This window comes from Archocentrus centrarchus, chromosome 10 (genome assembly GCF_007364275.1).
Source record: "Archocentrus centrarchus isolate MPI-CPG fArcCen1 chromosome 10, fArcCen1, whole genome shotgun sequence".
Lineage (NCBI taxonomy): Eukaryota > Metazoa > Chordata > Actinopteri > Cichliformes > Cichlidae > Archocentrus > Archocentrus centrarchus.
Window position 1 is genome coordinate 19,683,704 of NC_044355.1, and position 21,235 is coordinate 19,704,938.

The 21,235-nt window shown below is 42.0% G+C and overlaps 1 protein-coding gene across 2 annotated transcripts in view; it reads left to right on the forward strand.

Moving 5' to 3' along the window:
- The first annotated feature begins 835 nt into the window (after positions 1-835).
- Positions 836-21,235, forward strand: part of nexmifb (neurite extension and migration factor b) — a 49,944-nt gene continuing 29,544 nt past the window's right edge. For both annotated transcript variants that reach the window (XR_004020426.1, XM_030738621.1), the window contains exon 1: positions 836-948. The gene's annotated coding sequence lies outside the window, so the exon portion shown is untranslated. The remainder of the gene's footprint in view (positions 949-21,235) is intronic.

The window sequence follows — 21,235 nt, forward strand, 5'->3', positions numbered from 1 at the left end:
TAGACGTTAATGAAGTCACTCCATTTGTGTGTGTGTTTTTAATGTTTACGTATATGCAAAGCACAGTTTTTTGAGTAATGGATTATTGAGTTTGCCAATCCGATTCATACTGAGAGAGAGAGAGAGAGAGAGAGAGAGAGAGAGAGAGAGAGAGAGAGAGAGAGAGAGAGAGGCTCAAGTCTACCCAAATATTGCTTCCAGTCCGGTACGCATTGTGAGTGGGCCTATCATACAGCACAGCAAACATGAGTACCCTATTCATTATTCATGTCATTGCAGTTGCCCTGTTATGATACAGTCCTATTTGGAGTGGGCTATACCTGATTTGCTCAGCGCGTCCGTCAAAGCAGTGCGTGGCCCTGCGTCGGCTGGCTGTGCGCGCTCATAGGTCGGACCAAGAAGAATCGGAGGGGGAGCAAGTAAAGTGCGCGCCTACGAGACTGCGCGTCGCAAGGAGGGGTAGAGGTTCAGCTGAAAAAAAAAAAGAAAAAAGAAAAAAAAAGGAAGGAAAAAATACCCCGTGACAATGGCAACATCAAGCATCTCGTAAAAGGTAGATAACAGGCGAGGGGGCGCCACGAATCGGGAGTTTGAGAGGCGACGGCCCCTGTTGGTCCTGAGAAAAGCGGCGATATTAGGACATGCTGGCTGCCCTATAGCGCGTTTCCTGGAATACGAATTCTTCCGTAATTGAAAATGGAGCGGCGGGGGAGAGGAGAGTCGCGCTGTCTCCATCATTGAGAGGCGCGTCCACCTGCTATTACTGGAGGCCCGGGCTGCTGCTGCTGCTGCTGCTGGTGGTGGTGGCGGGGAGGGAGGGTGGGGGGACATGCAGGGGAAGTGTTTGCATTTCGGGGGAAAGACGCATCTCTGATACTGTCCAGAGCAGCTGAGAAGGATCCCATTGCGACGGGGGAAAAACGCAGTTTGGGCGCATACGCTCTGGAGGTAGGCAGAGAAAACGCTATTATGCTGCTATTCAGCGTGCCGTGTGTATTTGAATAGAGAGCGAGCTCTGTTTGGTATGCACAGGACAGCCTGATTTATACACACACACACTGATTTATATCCCTGCCTTCCCTGATTTGGTCTGATCGGACATTTTATTCAAAGGGAGAACTCACACCATGCATGCGGTGTAGTAGCAGCCCTACCTCCTTGGGACAGCTGTCGTAGCCTACATTCATTCGTCTCTGCTCCATCGATTACCTTTTCCCTGCGAAAAATACCCCCACTTACTTAAAGCACAAGCTCTGATCTATTCGCTTAAGGCTCAGAAATTCAACACAAATACAGATGCCACGTGTGGATGTTCTTATTGATGCCAGTTCCCTTGCACTGTTTGTATGTTTTGAAGACAAACAGTGGCCTGTGGACGTCATTTTGAAGCAACGTAATGCATCCTGAGCAGTATACTGCCCCAAAAATGAATAAGAAATGAATAAAGGGGAATAATCTATAGTCCAAACTAATGAATGATTCATGAATGGGCTATTGAAACCTAATGGGATAACACATCATCTCTCTAGGCCCCTCCACTGTGATGGCGAATAAATGATTCATAAACGGTTTATAAGCACAAATCCTTAAAATTGGCCTAAACATCACGATGGCAGAGCACACACAGGTGCACCAAGGCATGTGTGAATGCCTGCACTGTCGGGTCACTAGATCAGTAGCTTACTGTGTCTGTGCTCCCCTGTAAGGATGCTTCATGACAGATGTTTACTGGATGTCCCAGTCTACCACACTGTCAGCCAGACAAGCCTCTCTGAGAAATAATGAGCTGCAGCCCAAGATAACAGCCTCTGTGCTTGGTTTTGTGGAGGTGCAACTTTGTTTTAAATAGGGATTTAATTGGATTAAATTTTAACGAGCTAGAAATGTGCCTGGCTGATGTTTATTGGAATGCCTTGTAAGATGGGATTTAAAAAAAAAAAAAAACTTGGCAAATTTATCGCCACAGTTAATGATCTGTTCAGCTCACAGTTATTGACCTGGCATGACTTGGATTTGATTTATGTCTGAAGCCTTTGCAGCCTGCTTGACAGGGTGCTTTTGACTTTGCTGCACGTGCTGGGAAAGTTGTTGCATTATTTACTTGAAATACATACGTAATGTTAAACTGCAGATGTCCAGGGGGCAGGTATAGTGAGCTGTTAGTAAAATGTCTGTCACTCCCCACTCCTCTAATGTGAAGACAGGAGTGGAAACCAGATGGAAGGCCATGCATTGATTGAGTCAAAGAGAACCTATAAGAGGGCCAAATTGAGTTGACACGTTGATGTGGGTGTCATTATCATGTGTGACGGCGCAGTGTGCCATTGGACCCGAAGCTATATGACGTGTGGAGGGGAGAGGGCCTTGTTTGAAGATCATAGATACGGAAATGATGATAGCTATCATATCAGCTGTGCCTTCGTTCTGTGATGTGCCACCGAGCGTGTCATGGAGATTTTGTCTTTATGGCGTTTGCCACTCACGTCTCCTCCTGGTCAGTCTCATTGCTGTCACCAAAGTGCCATTTTCCGTTCAGTTTAACCTGGGTGAGAAATTGAGCCCAATGACACATTTCAGCACCATGGCACTGTTCCACTACAGCAAGGACGGTGCTGGCAGGTTTTCTGAAAATGTGTTTAAAATGCTATCCGAGCATTATGTTGCAGCAATAAAACCAGCAGCTTGTGTACATAGTCTCTTATCTTCCCCTGTCCATGTGTGCACTGTGGCTTCTCCTCTGCTCAGCCTAAGGCACATGTTGGGCCTCTACTCTCATGTCTCTTGAATGGGAAAGAGTCTCAATTATACACAATGAATGGATCCTCATCAGTAATCCTTTTTCCTACAAGTGCTCGCATTCTTCCTATCTGAGGGTCATGCTTCTGGTTGACATTGTATGTATGTATGAAGCAACAAACATTTATTTGAGTTATTGATGATTTTTTTCCTAATTCCTGAGTCACATATGCTACATTATCCTACTAGAGCACAGGTGAGAACATCTCATTAGGCATACAGAAAGGACATTCCTAGCTTATATGGAGCCTTGCTGTGTTTTATTCCTGGGGCGCTGTGGTTTTCTCTGCACATTGTGTTGCTATAGTATAGAAGCACCTTAGCAGAGTCTCAGTCTGTGCAGAAGCATGCTGAGCTCACCAGGGCTGACTGCATGTTTAAGCACACTGTGCTTATGTCAGGCCACTGTATGCAGAGGCCTGCTGTGTCGACCGCAGCCCTGTGCTAGGGTTGTGGCGGGCTGGCTGTGGCCCAGTGGAGGCAGTCTTTCTCTGTGCCGCTGCTGAGTTCTGTAATTAAAGGCAGAGGTAAGTCCAGGGGAGAAAGCTGAGCTCTGATTGCTTTTCATGGCCGCGAGGAGAGAGCTGCAGTCTGTCCTGAGGGACTGAGGCGCTGCTGAGCTCTTTGCCGCCTGCTCTGCCCCCCAGACGGGAGCTGTTCCAGGGAAGACATGCACATTTGTTTTCGCATACTATTTGCATGTGCACAGATGTAAACATACTCAAATGCATTCTGCTGCACATACACACACACTGAAATGCACAAATGCTGTACATATGCACAGGCTGAGAAAGGGAAAAATTTCCCCTTTGGCTCATAGTCAAACTGTGCTAAACTGCTTTAAAGAATGCCCCGTTTTTAAAGAAATTAAGTGTCAGTATGAGGCGTGTGGCGCCAGTGCAAAATTGTTACAGTGCAGTCATGTAATGAATTAGAAACAATGCAATCAGAAAGACATTAAGGAACTCACCTTTCATTGGCTGCTCTTCGGCATTGACAGAGCAGCTCATGTGTGAGTGGGCTTAGTAAGTGTAGAAGTGAGCCCGCCCCTCCCCTCCTCTTTCACTTCCATGGCAGCAGCCAAACCTACTCTGCACTCCAAGGGCAGAGCAAACACGGACATGCTCACATATAGGATCTGGGTGGGCCCCAGTGCTTTTAAAAAAGATGAGAAAAATGGCCTCAGTGCGCTCCTCTCCTCTTTCTGTGGACTCATTCATGACAGCTGGCTGGTTAACGCACACTGAGGGTTTAAACCATCACATGCCTTACAAGTCCTATCAGAGAGAATCCCATGGAAGGCAGAAGCAGAGTACTTTGAGGATAGGAGCTTTCAAAAGAAAGAGAGACAGGGGAAAGCATTTGGATGCTATTTAAATGCCAAGTCCAGCCACGTTTTTCCTACGTGTTCATGAATTAGTTCTGCCAAGATAATTAAAGTAATGCATCAGGATTTCAGCCATTAACAAATAAAAGTCCAATTAAACTGGGGTCTATTAAACCACTTTCCACATTGCCTACTTGATCTCACTATGTAGGCTGGTGGCCACTGGGACCATGAGCATGCAGGCTTGACGTTCATAGCTCATTTCCTGCTTCCACATCAGACTCTTATATTGCAGATAGATAGATAATGTGAAATTTCCCCTGTTCTGCTCACACTCTCCCGGGCCCCCTTGTATTTCAGCTCGTGGGATTCTTAAAACAGATCGTGAGATGTGATGCTGGAAAATTTGAGAAGGAGCTGAAAGAGGTGGAGATTTAACGCAGTGGACACAGGTGCAGCTTTATGAATGGTGAAAATATGGCATATTCACAACATGACTAGAAAGGGAGGAAGGTATATGACTGGGGCTGGATTTTAATTGGTTTCACACAGTGTGCTTCTATGCATTGTTTCCTTTGTAATAGCACACACAGTAGCAATAACAGCTTTGTTTTTTTTTTTTGTTATATAATAATACTAATAGATTCCCCTTGTCTGCAGTGCCCCTTGTCTAATTTGAACATGTTTTTTTTTCCTAGATTCCTCACGTTTGAGCCATAGGAGCTCTCTATTCATGGACATGTACTGTTAGGGCAAAATTTGTTAGCTTTATTTTTGATTTGGTGGCTGTAAAAGGAGCGGAGGTGGGTGGGTTGAAAAGAGAGGGCCTGATAAAGTAAAAACGAGACCAAAATATTAGGTAGGATGTAGTGTGAGCGAAGCCAAAAAAACAAAACAAGAGGAGCTGCATAGGAGAGGGGGGACGGACATGGTGGGAAGATTAGAGGAAGGGTTGGACGGACAGACAGAGGGAGAGGGGGACAGAAGAAAAGAAAGACATAGTTACTGTTGGTGGTGGGGGTTCAGGGTGCGTCTTTCCAGTACAGCCAGTTGGAACAAACAAACGGTCGCAAGACAGACAGTGTTGTTTCTAATGGGAGAGAAGCTCGCTGTGCCCTGGATGTTTCCCTGCACCTTTCATTTTCTAAATGCTGTTTTGTCTGTTCACCACTTAACAAGCCACCAGTGCCTCAGAAAGAAACCACGCTTTATTTGCTGCTGTACATAATTACCAGCCATTCAAGACAGGCTTGTTTGCTACTCTAAACGATGTTGTGAATTTATGTACAAATAAGAGACAGGCCATATTTTGCTGTAAATCTTATTTTTTTTCCCCCCACAGCATACAAGTTTTGTATTTTAAAATTTATGACATGGCCAGCATTCGCTCAAAGATCTGCTGTAATTCATTTCCCTTTAATTGTGCTGCTGTTTGTGGAGACTGCGGCATTTGTGCCCTAATCAGACATTAGAGATAATTGAATCAAATGGCTATTTTTAATCATAAGTTGTGGATGATGCAGGGAGCATAATGGGTAAAAAAAAAAAAAGAAAAAAAAAAGAAAAAGCCTGTTGAACAGATGCAACGGTCTTTCTGTCAGATACAGTCAGCTGATGAATAGCGCTTTACTTTTCATTTACCATAGCATGCCAGAGGCAAAACATAATCCATGCATACTGCATCTGAACAGAAGTCAAATGAGAAATGTTTTTGAATATCTTAACACAGAGGATGTGAATTGCATTGCATACATGAATTTCAAGTTGGATCTGACCCTGATCTGTTGGATGATGTTGCTGATGATACAACAGCATGACTGCTATTCTACTACGGGTAATAATTATAATCATTCACAGCTAGTGGTCCTTGTCACAGGAGTGGGACACAATGGAAATAATAATTAGGACTTCTCATTTCAGATGCATCGCAGGAGAGTGTATGAAGTGTGTACTTTGACTTCTAGGATGAACAGCTGTGTGTATACTTGCCTGTTTCTCTGTGTGTGTGTGTGTGTGTGTGTGTGTGTGTGTGTGTGTGTGTGTGTGTGTGTGTGTGTGTGTGTGTGTGTTTTAGCTCTAGTGAGCCTCAGTAAGATTTCTTCTTTTGCTGGTACTGGGTTTTCTTTAGCTTTGGGACTCCTGTTGTCTCTCACGCAGTCACACTTACTGTATATTTTCCATTGTGACAGTGACCCAGTCTCTGCTGTCATAAACAAGCAGCTAATTGTAGCATAAAGAGACTTGAAGGGCCAGGATGTCAGCTTCACATTTATTCTGGGCTCACCCCTGACAGCAGTATTCGGTGACGTACTGAGGCTCTGTCATGCGCAAATACACATTTTTCAACTCACTATCTCTCGGTGCTCTTCTAACCCATTTCCCCAAGTCATCACTCAGCAACACTGACAGAATACGGCTCACATATATCACAGTTGAGCCAATAAAATGCTCTCCACAAGGAGTCAAATATGCACCTCGGTGTAGCCGCTGCTGATAAAAGAGCTAATTCATCATTTAGTCACACAAAGCCTTAGAGATTCTTTGTAATACTGGTTCAAATTCCGCATTACTGGATTTGATGAATAATATCCAGGTTTTCCAATGTAGGTATTTAGCTATAATTTAGAATAAAGTGCCACATTTATTTTTCCGTTTATGCATGCAGCATTTTTTTTAATGTTTGGTATTTTCATTATGATTGGTTGTGTTTTCATGAGTCCTGATTGACATTTGGCCATTGGAATGAGTGTCAAACCCAGTCAGAAGGCAGGCGCTGAATGTCTGTGCTGTTTACCCAGTTTTTATCACATATACTGATTAGGATTGTTCTTTAGCTCATTGTAGAGTGTGTAATTTAATTAAAGTTGCTGTTTGGTGGCTTTGGACCAGGGCTGAAGTAATTAGTGAGTCAATCATTTTCTTGATTGTTAGGAAAATAATCTGCAATTAATTTGATATCTGTTTAAGACATTTTTAAGCAGAAATTTAAAAAAAAAGAAAAATCCTATTTCGAGATTTGAATTGGGGCGATCTGCTGCTTTTCTTTTAATAATGTAACGGTAAATTGGAGCGTTAGTTGGACAAAAGGGAAAGTCAGCAAACAAGAGAAAAAAAAATCTGTGGTTGCGGCTTATTTAAGACAAAATTAAACTAAAAATCTAAGAGGTTTGATTTGTTTTTTTAACACTCAGTAGACGTATTCTGGGGAAGAAACAATCGTTATTGTGCATATTGGTCCGTATGATACCAGAATACAATCTTTTTGGGGGGTGAGACAGATGTAAATGTAGTCATTACTGGGGAACTATTGTGGAAAAGTTACATTTAATAAGATACTACTAATGATATCAAATCCACCTTTGCCCCTCATCGTTACTATTACTTCCAGTGAAAACATATTTTTGCTGCTCCTGTCAGTGTTCTGCTTCTGCCACTTTGGGCTAAATACTTTGGGAACATCACAAGACCAAGTATTTCCCTTTTATATTCAAATAACTTTGTGTGTTACCTGCTCCTTTGAGATCTGCCTCTGAGGTGTGAGTGTGTATATGCACTTGCATGAGTGCACCTTTTTTTTTTTTTCCTTTTGTGTGCAATATTTGGGATTTGCTTATGGTTTATTTATGCCGGTAATTCCATTGAGAGAAACTCTTTGTCATGGGAGAGCTGGTGTACAGTCTGTGTGCATACTTTATAGCCATATGATCTAATAGGTTTAAAAGCTGCTATTAAAGATGTATACTGCTGCGGTGTTTTGGCTCGAGTGACGAGACCTCTGGAGATGTGGTGTCTTCATGTGCATTGTGCGTAGTGTACTGTATGTGCTACGTGCTCAGCATTAGTGTATCTGTGTGTGTGTGTGTGTGTGTGTGTGTGTGTGTGTGTGTGTGTGTGTGTGTGTGTGTGTGTGTGAGAGAGAGTGAGTGGGTGTTTATTTCACATGTTGTGGGGACCTAAATGTGTTTACAGGGTCATATAATGGGGACTTGTCTTCCTTATGGGGACAAGGCAGGTCCAGCATTTGAAGTTGAAGAGCTGGGGAGTAGCAGTTCTGATTAAGTTTAAAGTAAGTCTCCAGCAAATGAATGGTAGTCAATATAATGTCCACTGTGTGTGTGTGTGTTCACATATGAATATTCCCTTTAGGGGCTGCCCATTCTTTCAGAAGCTCTCTGCACTGACTCTTACTGCCAAGGTGCTGTGAGTCTACCTGGACTCACTGAGCTGACTGAAAATTAGCAATAACAAACAGTATAACACACTGTCTGTGTCTCTCTCTCTCTCGTGCTCTTACAAATCAGCCCACCACTATTCAGACTCCACGATGAATGCAGTGACAGTCTGCCAACATTTGGAAATATGAATGTGTATATGTACGCATGTGCACATGCTTATTTTGGCCCCCTGACTTCTATGTGGGCATGGGTGTTTTTTCTTTTGTATATGCACGAGTCAGTCAGTTTTCATGTAGTAATAAAATGATTTATGTTTGTTTTTTCCATCATACACTGCACAAAATCATAATGGGCGAGCACGGTTATTTACCGAATTCCTACAAGAAACACATATTCAGAGGGACAAGGGCTCCATTGTTGAGAGAAAGGCAAAAAAAAAAAAAAAAAAGTAACAATTTACACTTTGACTCCATCTCTGGGGGCCTTACCAAATGTTAATTTAAGTTCCCATTATAAAATGTATTTAAGTGAGACTAAGAATTAATTCCATTATTCTTGGAGGCAGCTGGGGCTTCTGTATCCGTTGAGATGGTTTTCTGCTCCCTCCTGAGACCTGTGGGTTTTCCCATCACTTTTAAAATCAATTACCTTTCTACCTCCCTCGCCTCTCCAACTCTCTCTAAGTACTCTTGTCATATTCTTCATTAGAAAACCCACCACTTCACCTATAGCTCACTATGAACACCTCAAGCGGAGCTCTGTGTATTTTTAAGTGTTCATGGCACATGCGAGTGTCTCTCTGTGATTTATTAATATGTCTTGCACAGTGGCATATAGGTGTAGGACTGTGCAGCTTCTTTCACAGCATATAGACAGTGTTGCTGCCTCAGATATAAATAGGAAGACAATCTGTGGCTGGGTAAGACCTGTTAGTCCTATTTGACACTAAAGCCACAACAAAGGCATTGCTGTACTGCTGCTGAGGAGCGTTTGCAGCCCTTGGGAGAGATCATGTTATTTTCCCTTGTGCGCCATCTCACAAACATCTCACTGCACTAACTGAGGGGAATAAGCATGGATGGGCTTGACGGCTGCTTCCTATTTTAGTCATCGGCAGGTAGGCGGATGAGTTGAACTGTGGAGGATCTCTGTGCAGCGAAGTCTTCGTCTAATTAGTTTGTCTAATTATGTCTTTGTGCTGGAAATTTCTCAAATTAGTGGTATCGTGCTGAATGTGAGCATGCTCATTATGGTTGTCATGAGAATTGTTGCGGCAGTTGGAAAAGAGACGAGAAAGGGAGAGCGCGAAGGAGTGCCACTGGACCCAAAAGCTCCCCTTGGTCTAAATCCCTTTATCTAATACAAATATCTGGTAATGGGAGATGCAGCACCCAGCTTTGTCCCAGGAATTCACAGGGAGAATGTGGCACCCCTCCCTTCCTCCCTGTGCAGGAGCTGCACCTATTTGTGGTCGACCACAAAAAGGTCCCCTTTGATTTGTCTTCCTTGTGTGTCAGCTGCAGGAGTGTCACAGTGTCAGGGAGCATCAGGATGTAAGTGTCTCACATGAAGACGCCTTTTGATTTTCCCTCCTTGTGAGGTGTCACTGCATCAGGAATGAAGACACCCCCCCCCCCCCTTCTCCTCCTCACCATCAGCTACAACACCAGGGTGCTTCTCCTGGTGGCCAAGTGAGGAGAAGTGTCCTGCATCACCTGCCAGCCAGCATGCTATTTCCCTCTCTCCTCTACGTGGCTTCTCCTCTTTCTTTCCTTACTTCATTTTCTCTCTCTTCTTTTCATACAGTCCCTCTTTCTCTCTCTCATTCACTCTTCCCCCCATCTTGGACCTACAGTAATTGGTATTCCGAGTGGCAGCTGGGATCCATACAAACATAGCAGACAGAGGGAGAGCGCGAGTGAGGCAGAGTGTGTGCGTGTGTGAGAGAGAAAGAGAAAGACATGGAGGCAGAGAGAAAGAGAAAGCCAGCAAGTCAATACGCTGGTTCATTAGAGCACTGAGTCACAGTGGCCGCTGCCTCGTTTGTTTGTGTTTGTCCAATACTCTGTCTTAAGCAGAACCCACAGCCTCTGTCCGCTCACACTGGCAAACCTGACAGCAACACACCCCGAGCCTGTGATATGGGCTTTTTGGTGTCTGTGAGAATTTGGACATAGCAGCTTTTGAAATAATTACCAAATCAATAGCTCTGAATTAAGCAAAGCCAGCCCTTTTCTCACGATTCTCACCGACCACGTCGGGGGCTGCAGCGAGGCCATTAAGGCAGTGGGAATAGTGCTGTATGTGCTTGCTGTGTGCTCTTTAATAATCATGCTGTGTTTGAGTTATGTTTAGCATAACTGATTATGTGTCAGCAATGCAGATATTTTTGACCGGATTACCCGAGGTGTTGATGAGACTCTCAGCGACAAAAAAATAGCAGATCTTGTTATGGCAGCAAATGTAAAGAAGGCAGGCCGGTTCTCTGAAATGGAATTTAGAGATGAGAAAAAGGAGAGGGGTTCCATTAGGAAACAAAAATAGGATTCTGCAGTTATTGAAAATATGAAAGTGGATGTTCCAAAAAACAAGAGAGAGGAGTGTTCTCTGGTCACGGCGAGCTGAGAGCAGACCACTTGTCAGGATATTGAAAGAGAGAGAGAGAGAGCGAGAGGCAGGTTAAGAGAAAGGGCTGAAATGACCTGTTCCTCTCTTCAAGGCCTGTTTATTTTTGAGGAAATAGTAATATGTCAGTGACTGTGTGTTGTCTGACTGGGCTGCTAGCTCCCAGGGCCCTCATGGTGCACAGTGACCTCTCATTACCACTGCTTGAGGGAGCGTGAAACGGAGGAGATCACTCCAAAGGGCAGCTGTGTAGATGCGCCTAACCTTTTAAACCATCAGGATACGTCAACCATACAAATAACTCATTAACCTTATCCATTTAAATGAAAAGCTCCCACTTTTATCCCACACCCCAGCTTCTCCCCTGTATTAGATTTGTTTAATTGGCCATTGCACATAATGAAAATGGCAAGTCCCTTTCGAATGTGGTATGGTCAAGAAAACCATACAGGAGGCCAATTGGGATTTGTCCTCCTTTGCCCCGACACTTAATGAAGCTGGTTTAGGATTTGGGGCAAAGAGAAGAAAAATACAGGGTTGTGAAGGTGAAAGCATGTTAGCATGTGTGTGTGTGTGTATGTAGCTTAGGAAGTGGCCTCCTGCTCTGTCCAATAGCATAGGAGGGCATTGATTGGCGAGGCTCAATAGCTTGGGCCTTTTAATCACCTCTCTCAGAGGCTGCTTTGTCCCACAGGCCCAAAGAATAAGTGCTGGTAATACCCCTGTGCATATGCACACAGCCACTGGCTCTCAGCTCCTCCAAGATTCACACAGGCTCTAATCAATAGGCCTGATTAACACTGGTTCTCATTTGCCCCCCCCCCCCCCCCCCCCCCCCCCCCCCCAAACATTTTGCCAACTTTTGCTTTAATTCAGACACAGTCTGGTAACATTTTAAGCCCACAACTGTGGTGTTTGTTATTCTGAATAGAAATTTAACCTGTGGCACCTAGAGCTGGATCTGAGCGTGTCAAATGACAAATGCTTGTTCAGTGAGTCTAGAATAATGTGCTGTTCTGACCCAGTTGTAAAGAAAACATTTAGACTTACACATCAGGTTTCTAAAAATGGCTTTTCTCTCACTCTCACTCTCTGTTTTGCACCGTCTCCATCTCTCTCTCCCCCTCTCTCAATCTGCCTCTCTGCCTTCTTGGCTGTCATTTCTCTTTATACTGTTTAGAAATGCTGTACATTGTGTTACAGGGTTGTGACTGATAGCCTGCCAATTTCAGCTGTGGCACATCAGAGAGGCTACCCCCCCCCCCCCCCCCCCCCCCCCACCGAACACAGAGAGACACACATTAAAGCCGTGACAGTATGCTCCTTTTACTGCTCTTGCTGATTCCATACTGCCCGATTAAGTGTTTCGCAAGAAAGCTGGATTTTCATTTATTATTGAGGAAGAACACTGAAAACACACAGTGGCCAAAACTGCAGCACAGAGAGTGTCTCAGTGCAGGAAAAACACAGAAACTCCCTCTTGGCGTGGTTTGGCTGTAGACGTGCCGCAGCTTCACGGGCAGTAGACAAGAATTATTGTTCTTTCTCATCAGCGATTCCGAGGCCATTAATATTTCCATCTGCACAGCCTATCAATAAGCCTCTAAGCCGGGTTTCAAAAACTAATAACATCAATGACTTAAAAAGGGAAAACAAATATCAAAGAAAGGAGGCGTATTAGCAGCCAGAGATGGTGAATATCGAGATTTGAGTTTGTAGATGGAGTAGTGCTGTTGTTCTGTCCCATGCCCTCCTCATTATTACCCCCAAACACATACAAACACATGACTGACACCCTTCTCTGCATTTCCCTGCCTTGCCTCACTGGCTTTTTTCCCGCTGCCCTCCCTTTCCCATTGCCTCATTCGCTCGCTTTTTCTCTGTGTATCTCCTTTCTTCTCCTTCTGTCCTCTGCTACCCCCCTCCTTCCACCCCTCCTGCCCCTGTCCTTTGGTTTTGAAGCCAAGTAAAGGAGTCGCTTTCTGAAGCAACGGGGAAATAATTTGTGGCTCCGAGAACAAAGGGAAGTCTTTACTGTGAGAGTAATGGAATGGATTTTTGTGATGTGGATGGAACTGTCTTCATTTTAGGCTCTCATTTTAAAAAACAAAATGCTCATAAAAGATTCATTTATAGAGAAAAATAATAACCCTCTCATATATGATAGAATAGATCTTTTTTTTTTAGGATTATGGTTATTATAGTTAAAAAAATACCTAAAGAACAATATATATCTATGTTACAGCTGTATTTTTGGTGGTTTTAGCAGCACTGTGAAAGTTTGCATCTAAATTCAAGCTACTGCAATATCACAACAGTTTAAAAAAGGCCATGTGCAAGCCATTATTGTCGCATATTGACTGCAAATTCCTCAAAGCCCTTAGAAGACCCCCATACTCACTTATTGAGCTGTTATCAATGAGCTGCTTTTGTCTCGACTCAGGAGACTGTGGACCTATAAGCAGGACATTTATTGTGTTGAAAATAAGGAGTTAGGAAGCCAGAGTGCCAGTGGATGTCTGCTGAATGCTTACTTTAGGCTCCTCGACATATATTTCATCTTCATCGCTCAGGCTTTATAACTCACTGACTGATCGTATGTTTTCAGTAAACACATTTATAGTATCGTACTATAGTGAACGTGATGTTGCTTTCTGCAGTACATTTTCTTGGAATTAAATAAACAGTAAGCTAACCGAACTCCAGCATGTAATGGAAGAAATAGATTTTATTTTTTTTTAGCTATTTAAAAATATGCTGCCATTACTTCAATGAATGAATTAGTGAGTCTTTTCTATTTAAGATCCTCACAGTAACCTAAAAGTGCATTATTAAATCATCAAAAAAAAAAAAAAATATATATATATATGTATCTGTGTATAAACATGATTTGCAATTATTTCCAAAGAAAGTGAAGTAGTGGGCTTAACTAGAGCTCTGAGATTTAATGACCCTTTTCACTTTATTGCTTGCTGGCTTTCCTGGTAGGTGCTAAAAATCTACTGAACTTCTCATTGGGTGTAGCTGACCACTCACACCAGATAAGTGCTGGTGAAAGACCACAGATTTTTTCATTATTATTGTCAGTCTGCTCCTTCCTATCAGATAGTGTACTAGAATAACTTATGCTATGCTAAACCTTAGTGTTTTTTTCTTACTCAAACATTTAGTAAATGCTCCAACAAATGTGTGAATTTGCTTTTATATATATATATATATATATATATATATATATATATATATATATATATATATATATATATATATATATATATATATATATATATACACAGACACACACACACTCACACACTCACTGGCTACATTAGATATATCTGTTCAATTGCAATGCATTTAGGTATGTAGACATGGTCAAAATGACCTGCTGAAGTTCAAAATGAGCATCAGAATGGTGAAGAAAGGTGATTTAAGTGACTTTGAACATGGCATAGTTGTTGGTGTCAGATAGATGAGCATTTCGGGAACTGCTGATCTACTAGGATTTTCCAAATAACCGTCTGTAGGATTTGCAGAGAATGGTTTGAAAAAGAGAAAATATCCACTAAGGAGCAGCTCTCTAGGTGAAAATGCTTTGTTGCTGCCAGAGGTCAGAGGAAAATGTCTAGACTGCTTTGAGCTGATAGGAAGGCAACAGTAACTTAAATAACCACTTTGTTGCATTTAATGTCTGCAGAAGAGCATCTCTGAATGTGCAACACATTGAACTCTGAGGCAGCAGCAGAAGACCAGGTGCAACTCCTGTCAGCTAAGAACATGAAACTGAGGCTACAGTTAGCAGACGGCCACTCAGTTTGTTCACATCTACTTGTAAAGAACAGAGCAGGCCACTGCATGTGAACAGCCTTCTCCTAATCCTGCCATAGAAGAGCAGTGGCCAAATCATAGGAATCTCTGCTTCTCCACATCTATTCAGGCTGTCAATTGTGGGTCATTTCCACTAACACCCGAAATAAGTCTTGAATTAAATCACATAACTTTTCCAGAATATTATTATTTGTTTGTCTGTACAGCCTTTGAGTTCTGCAGTTAGCCTAAACTAACCAGCAGATCGACACTTTTAAGCTAGCCAGTGTCAGCTAATTAGCGCTCCCCTTTGTTATGACAGTAAATCATTTTTGTCCACTTCCCAAACAGAAGAATTACCAACCCATTCAGATTGAGAAAATATAAAACCCTCTGCAGTTTTGTATGTGTTCATCCTGGTAACATTATAAAGGAAGGGATTCTCCACAAGATACATGTAACATTGCCAAAGAGGTGGTCTGGCAGGGCACAGTGATTGGAATACTGTGCTGGATGCGGTATTGGAATCCCAAGTGCTCAAAACTTGCAGTTTGTTCACATATCTTTATTTTTGTTGTCTTAAAAGGGGATCTAAATATTCATGGCTTTAAAAAAGAATGAAAAGTTGACAGGCATGTGCTGCGCTTCTATGGAGTGTTCAGATTTGGCTGGCATGTTGCCCTCCAGCTTTCCGTGCCGGTCACATAACCGAAAGCTATGAACTTAAGATGTTGTTAAACAAACAACCTTTTCTCACATCCTGCAAACAAGGAGCAGCACTGTTGTTCTTTTAGAGTTGAGCTTCTGGCATGATAGGTTGGTGGTTGAATATTCCTGCTTATTTTAGCTTTGTCTGGTTTCATCTCCAACATCTGGGTCCTTAACATGCTAGATGCTTCACTTTGTTCTTTTGATAGGTTCTAACTTTGTCTGCTGTTTGCTGCTGGGCAGGTACTGAAGCATATGTGGTTTTAATAGAGCTTTTTTTTAATCTTCAAAAACTATGCCTACAAGGTTTAATGAGAGCAACACTGGCAAAACCATAAGGTGGGAGTGGTAAAATACAAAGACTTAGAAGGTGTGGCGACAATTCTTGTGATTAAAGTGTTGTGAGGGACCCCTTATGTTACACGGTGTGAGCTTATTCTGTGTGTAGATGAATTGTATTTAATAATGCAGGTCTGAAGAAACTGACTGCTAACTTACAATTATAAGTTAGAAAGTGATTGATGAATTTCCATCATGTCTTTTTGAATACATGTAGGTGATATTTGAACTTTGGAGCGAGCCACATTAGCTGTTTTCTTTTACTTTATGCTGGTAGCATAAAGGCTAATAGCTGTTGGTTCTGTTTCTGTACTTAAAGCATCCTAACATCATTAAACAGCTGGTTTATGAAGACCTGGAATGATTTTGTCTGCAAAAACATTTTAAGATAATAATATAATTAAATATACATAATGCTAGCAACGCAGTTTACAGTTTTCCAAGAGCAGTTTTCCCGATATTACAGAAATACCTAAAAAAAACCCCAAAAACCTTATTTTTATTCATTCCTGACATGATCTTTTTAGTAAGTGAAACAAATATGGCAATGAAATCTTCAAACACAGAATTTGCAGTCTAGACAGTGAGCAAGTGTGCTGAAATGATTAATGGTTTTAACCAAACCAATATGACCCGCACAGATAAGCTGTATTTTTTAACGTTATGAAACAGTAAACCCCAGTGTGAATACTAATCAGAAAACACAAAAGCAAAAAAAAAACAAAAAAAACTTGGCATGCTTGGTGCAGCGCACGTCAGGCCACAGAGAAGAGGGAGATGGTGTTGCTTTTGTAGCAGTGGCAGAAAGTCCTGCATCACTCCTGCAGCCTCCTGCCCCCTCAACACTGAGGGGAGTGACTTAGCTTCCTTTCTGGTAGCTGCTAGAGTCACAGCATTAGTCATCTTTAATTCTCAGCCATCAGCACAGTCTGCAGGGGGAAACAGACCTTACAGTGACACAAGTTTACCGTCCCTTTGTCACCAATAATTAGACACGACTGTCTAGTAATGTGCAGTTAGTGCACTGGTTACAAAGAAAATATCATCCAGGTTTAAGATTGTTTTTAGTACTGACATCATACCACTTACTGTTAAAGCTTAGATAATTACATTCAAATATTTTGAGAAAAGTTCAAATATATTGTCTGTTATTGAGAAAGCTGCAGGGTGCATTCTGTGTGGTTTAAATCCCCACTGTAGACAAAAATATGAGTTAATTTAAATCCAGTCACTAGATGGATGTCTTGGCAGACTCTGGCCCTCTACACTGCATCGGTAAAGACATTCAGCATACGTGTACCAGTGGCCCATGTGGGGACTTTTAATTATTTGGCTGTTGGAGAAAGAGATGTTATGGTGAGATGTATGAGTTGAAAGTAGTTCATGTAACATATATCCAAACAGCAACTACAACACTGATGCAGCCACCGTTTGTGAAGTCCTGTTTTGTAGCCTTGATTTCAGCAATCAAAACTTAAACAACATTATTCTCCAGCACCACCAAGTTTAAATAGCATGCTCCATCCACTGACTTTACAGGTACCCGTTATTAGCGTTAAGTAGGAGAGAAGTAATTTGACTGGCTGTTAAAATTAACCACACAGAGGGCCACAGAATTAATCAAATAACCGCATTAAAAATGTTCCAAAAGGCACAGTTATCACAAACTCAGTCAAGAAGTCAAGTTGCACTATTTGCTCTGCAGCCTGGTCAGAAGCCACCTGTCTACCAAAGCAGCTACGCACCTAGTAATGTATAACTTGGGCCATGATGTGAGTTAATTGAGAAAGTTAAAGCCACCATCAGCACAGTCATGAAAGCTTTTGTACCAGGCTTTTAACGATCTGTATTTTAAGCTGGGGACAGCCTCAAGTGGCCAGCTGATGAACTGTTTTTCAGGTTAGCCTTTATTTCATTTTTCTGCCCCCAAGTTTGTTGCTTATTGCTGTGTTGAAGTGCCAACACCCTCCAGTGGCTGCAGTGAGTGTGCAAAGGATCGGCCACAGTTATGCTTTACAGCTGGCAGGGTTAAAGGTCCGCAGAGAAGTAGTCATATTATTTGGATAAAGTTAACTAATTCATTTTCCCCCTTAAAACAAATGATCAAAGCATCAGAACATCAGAAACCTGCTTCAGGATTTCTTTCTCAGTGGTTTTGAAGAGATCCGACTAATGCGGTCCTGTTTGAGAGGGGTGTTACATGTATTTGTTTTGCAGGCATGGAAGAACAACAAATTTTGTCAGTTGTTTCGTGTTCTGCCACTCTGAATATGCATGCTCCATAATTTAAAAGCGAGAAAAAAAATGGCCATCGTTCTCTTAAGTCATAAAAAGTTGACAGTGACGCTTCTAGTCTTGTGGTTACTTCAGGTAACACACATTCAGGTGCACATATTTGAAATAACAAACAGGAAAATCCAAAATTTGTAGATTGTGGCGTAGAATATTATCTTTGAAATCTAATATACAAAAGCTACTACTGTAAAAATGATTCATCAATATAAAACAACATCATCATCATCATCATTCATTAAGGCTGTAAAAACACACAGTGTTATCACAGCAAGTTCAATGCGGCTTCTTTTCTTGCAGCTTGATGTTAGGCACTCGTGTTTTTAGATGGGATCAGGCGATCAAGCCACATCCTAAATGATCCTAGGGGAGCATTTGGAAGGATCTTCCATCCCAGCTGTCATTTCCTCCACATCTCCTTTACCATCTTTGAGCTCAGGGACAGAGGACGTGAAATAGGATGTTGGCCGTGCATACAGCCATTAATCACAGGTGCAGAAGTAGTAAACACTCTTTGATGGTCATTAGAAAACAGTTCTATTACAGAGGTTACTATGTCTAGCGGTTAACCTTCTTCTGTTTGATGTATAGCAGCGTGGGTGTTTTAGAGCAGGAGGGGGAGGGGGAGGGGGAAAGCATCCTCACCTAAGCTGGAATGCCCCCCTTCAGCAGCTTTTGAATCGTTGTGCAATCATCGTGCAACCTTTTGTTTCCCTCCCCCCCAATACTCCTCCTGCCATACCCCCCCATCATTCCCTTCCACCCCTTGTTCTCCCTCCCTCCCTCCTGTCATCTGAAATGTGCCCTGCATAAGTGGAGGCAGCTGCTTAAGTGCTGAGAAAGGGAGGAGAAGGGGAGAGTGGAAGTGGAAGGAGGGAGGTAAGGGCCGAAGAGAGAGAAAGCGAGAGTCTGACTCACAGTTAGCTTTGCTTTCCCTCCCTGAATGCTGCAGCATCTACTCCTCCCATTGCACTCAAGGTCTCTCTCTCTCTCTCTTACACACACACATGCACTCGCATTCATGCGCGCGCACACACACACACACACACACACACACACACACACACACACACACACACACACACACACACACACACACACACACACACACACACACATTTGCAAGCATAACTAAGCTCGGTTCAGTATTTTACTTGAGGTTCCTTGGTTGTTGAAAATAATTTTGTATTGTGCTGCCTTGGCGCATTATTGACTTGAGAGGCTTTATTGTCATCTTGTTTTTTGTTATGAAATTTTAATGCAGACCCTCATAATTAGGGTGGCTGTATTTGATGCAGCTGCCAGGCTTATCTCTGTGCTGGTGGTGGTAGATGCAGGGCTACTGATGCAATACAATAAATATCATATGGTTAGTGACAATTGTCTCTGTCAATAAAATGTCAGATGAAATATCTCTGGAGCTAGAGGGCAATTTGGCAAGGGTTTGTGCCTGTGTCTTTAGTGCTCTTGTGACAGTGGGCTTCATAGCTAAAAGCACAGTCCCCTGCAGTGGAATTACATAGTGGTGGTGACGCCAGCGAAAGCTCAGGGCTTTTATCAGCTGTCATTCACACAGGAGAAGCTGGATAGAGGCAAGGCCACCACAGTGTGGACAAAAGCCCAATGCTAGGCTGTTATTGTAAAGGAAAAAACAGCATCTAACAAGGTCAGAAAGGCGCTGTGGTGAAGTCAGTGCATTGTTTCAGTGACATAACAGTGCTGCAGCATTGATTTTGAATCACAAAATGCACTGTCAAAGGAAATACTGATTTTCAGGTATATCATTTGGTTGATAAGATTTGGATGTGTGTTACCTGTGAGTAGTCTCTGTGGCATGTTATACAGTTTTATCATACGCAGACATTAAAACTAGGTAGGGTATTTTTTTTTAACAACAAAACTGAACACTTGCTGTGATTCTTTTATTTATAAGGTAACCAGTGCTCTGCATTGATGTGCACTTTAAGTTGATGCAGTTTAAATATTAGTTATCTGAATATGTTTGGGATTTTTGGCTGTTGATTGACCAGAAAAATGTGAATGTGTACATTCGAGCTTATAGAAAATAACTTGTAGCTGAAACCAGCCGTACTTAAGCAACAACTCAGTTTGACTTAGACTGCAGCAGAGTTTGCAGTGGGCTTTTACCAATGTAACCCTCCTTTATTTGCTCCTGTCAATATCATTTTATGAAAAATGCAAATTTGAAACAGGCAGATTCATTGGTATTGATGTTTAGGAAGTAAACTGCCAGTGTTATTAATGAAAGCTACAACTTTGAGTGTTCCCTTCACATGTTTGGGGAAAGACAGTAGATCCTCAGTTTGACACACAGGCAGATATAAGAACGTCCACCAGCGCCATACTGCTATCCACAATCATCATTTACATAGATAATTAATGCACACTTGATGATAAGAAAACTTGATGATCGCAGTGTACTTTCCGTAAGTATCATTTGTCATTAAAAGTCAATATATGTCATAAAATGACATACAATGATTCTTTTTGAGTTGCTTGCCCAGTTAATTTATTATTTGATTATTTTATTTGATATTATTATTAATTTGTTGTAACAAGCTAAATACAGTACTGTGCAAAAATCTTGAGTCACCCCTAACTTCTTAATATTTTGCGTTTTCCAGGCTTTTTTAAGGTCTTTCGAAGTTTTTCTTAGGACATTGGCTGCTTTTTCACTCACTTTCAGTTCAGTCCTTGTACCTGACCATTTTCAGAGGAATTTTTTTTTGTTTGTTAAGCCACTTAACACTGACCTATGACTCATTTAAGCATAAAAAGGCACCTAACTCAAGGGATAAACCAGTGTTGTGTCTACACATAAGAGGCAGCTTAGAAAAGTGCCAATTTTAAACTGCATCTGATATATAAGATGCAATTTGCATCTGCAGATAATTTGTTACTAACAGCTTGTTGCTAAAACACATAATTTGTTCTCAGTCCTTTGCTTGAATCTATGAAAAATGCCAGAGAAAACACAGTTTGTCAGACATAAATTCGCAGAAATAAAATTGTATTTTTGCACCAACATGGTGATTTCTAAAGAACAATTGGCCACAAACTTTGCATATCTCAGCACAGTGTGCAGTGTGTCCTTAAAAACGTTTTTTTGAGGAAACAGAACAATTGGAGGACAAAAGAAGAAGTGGCA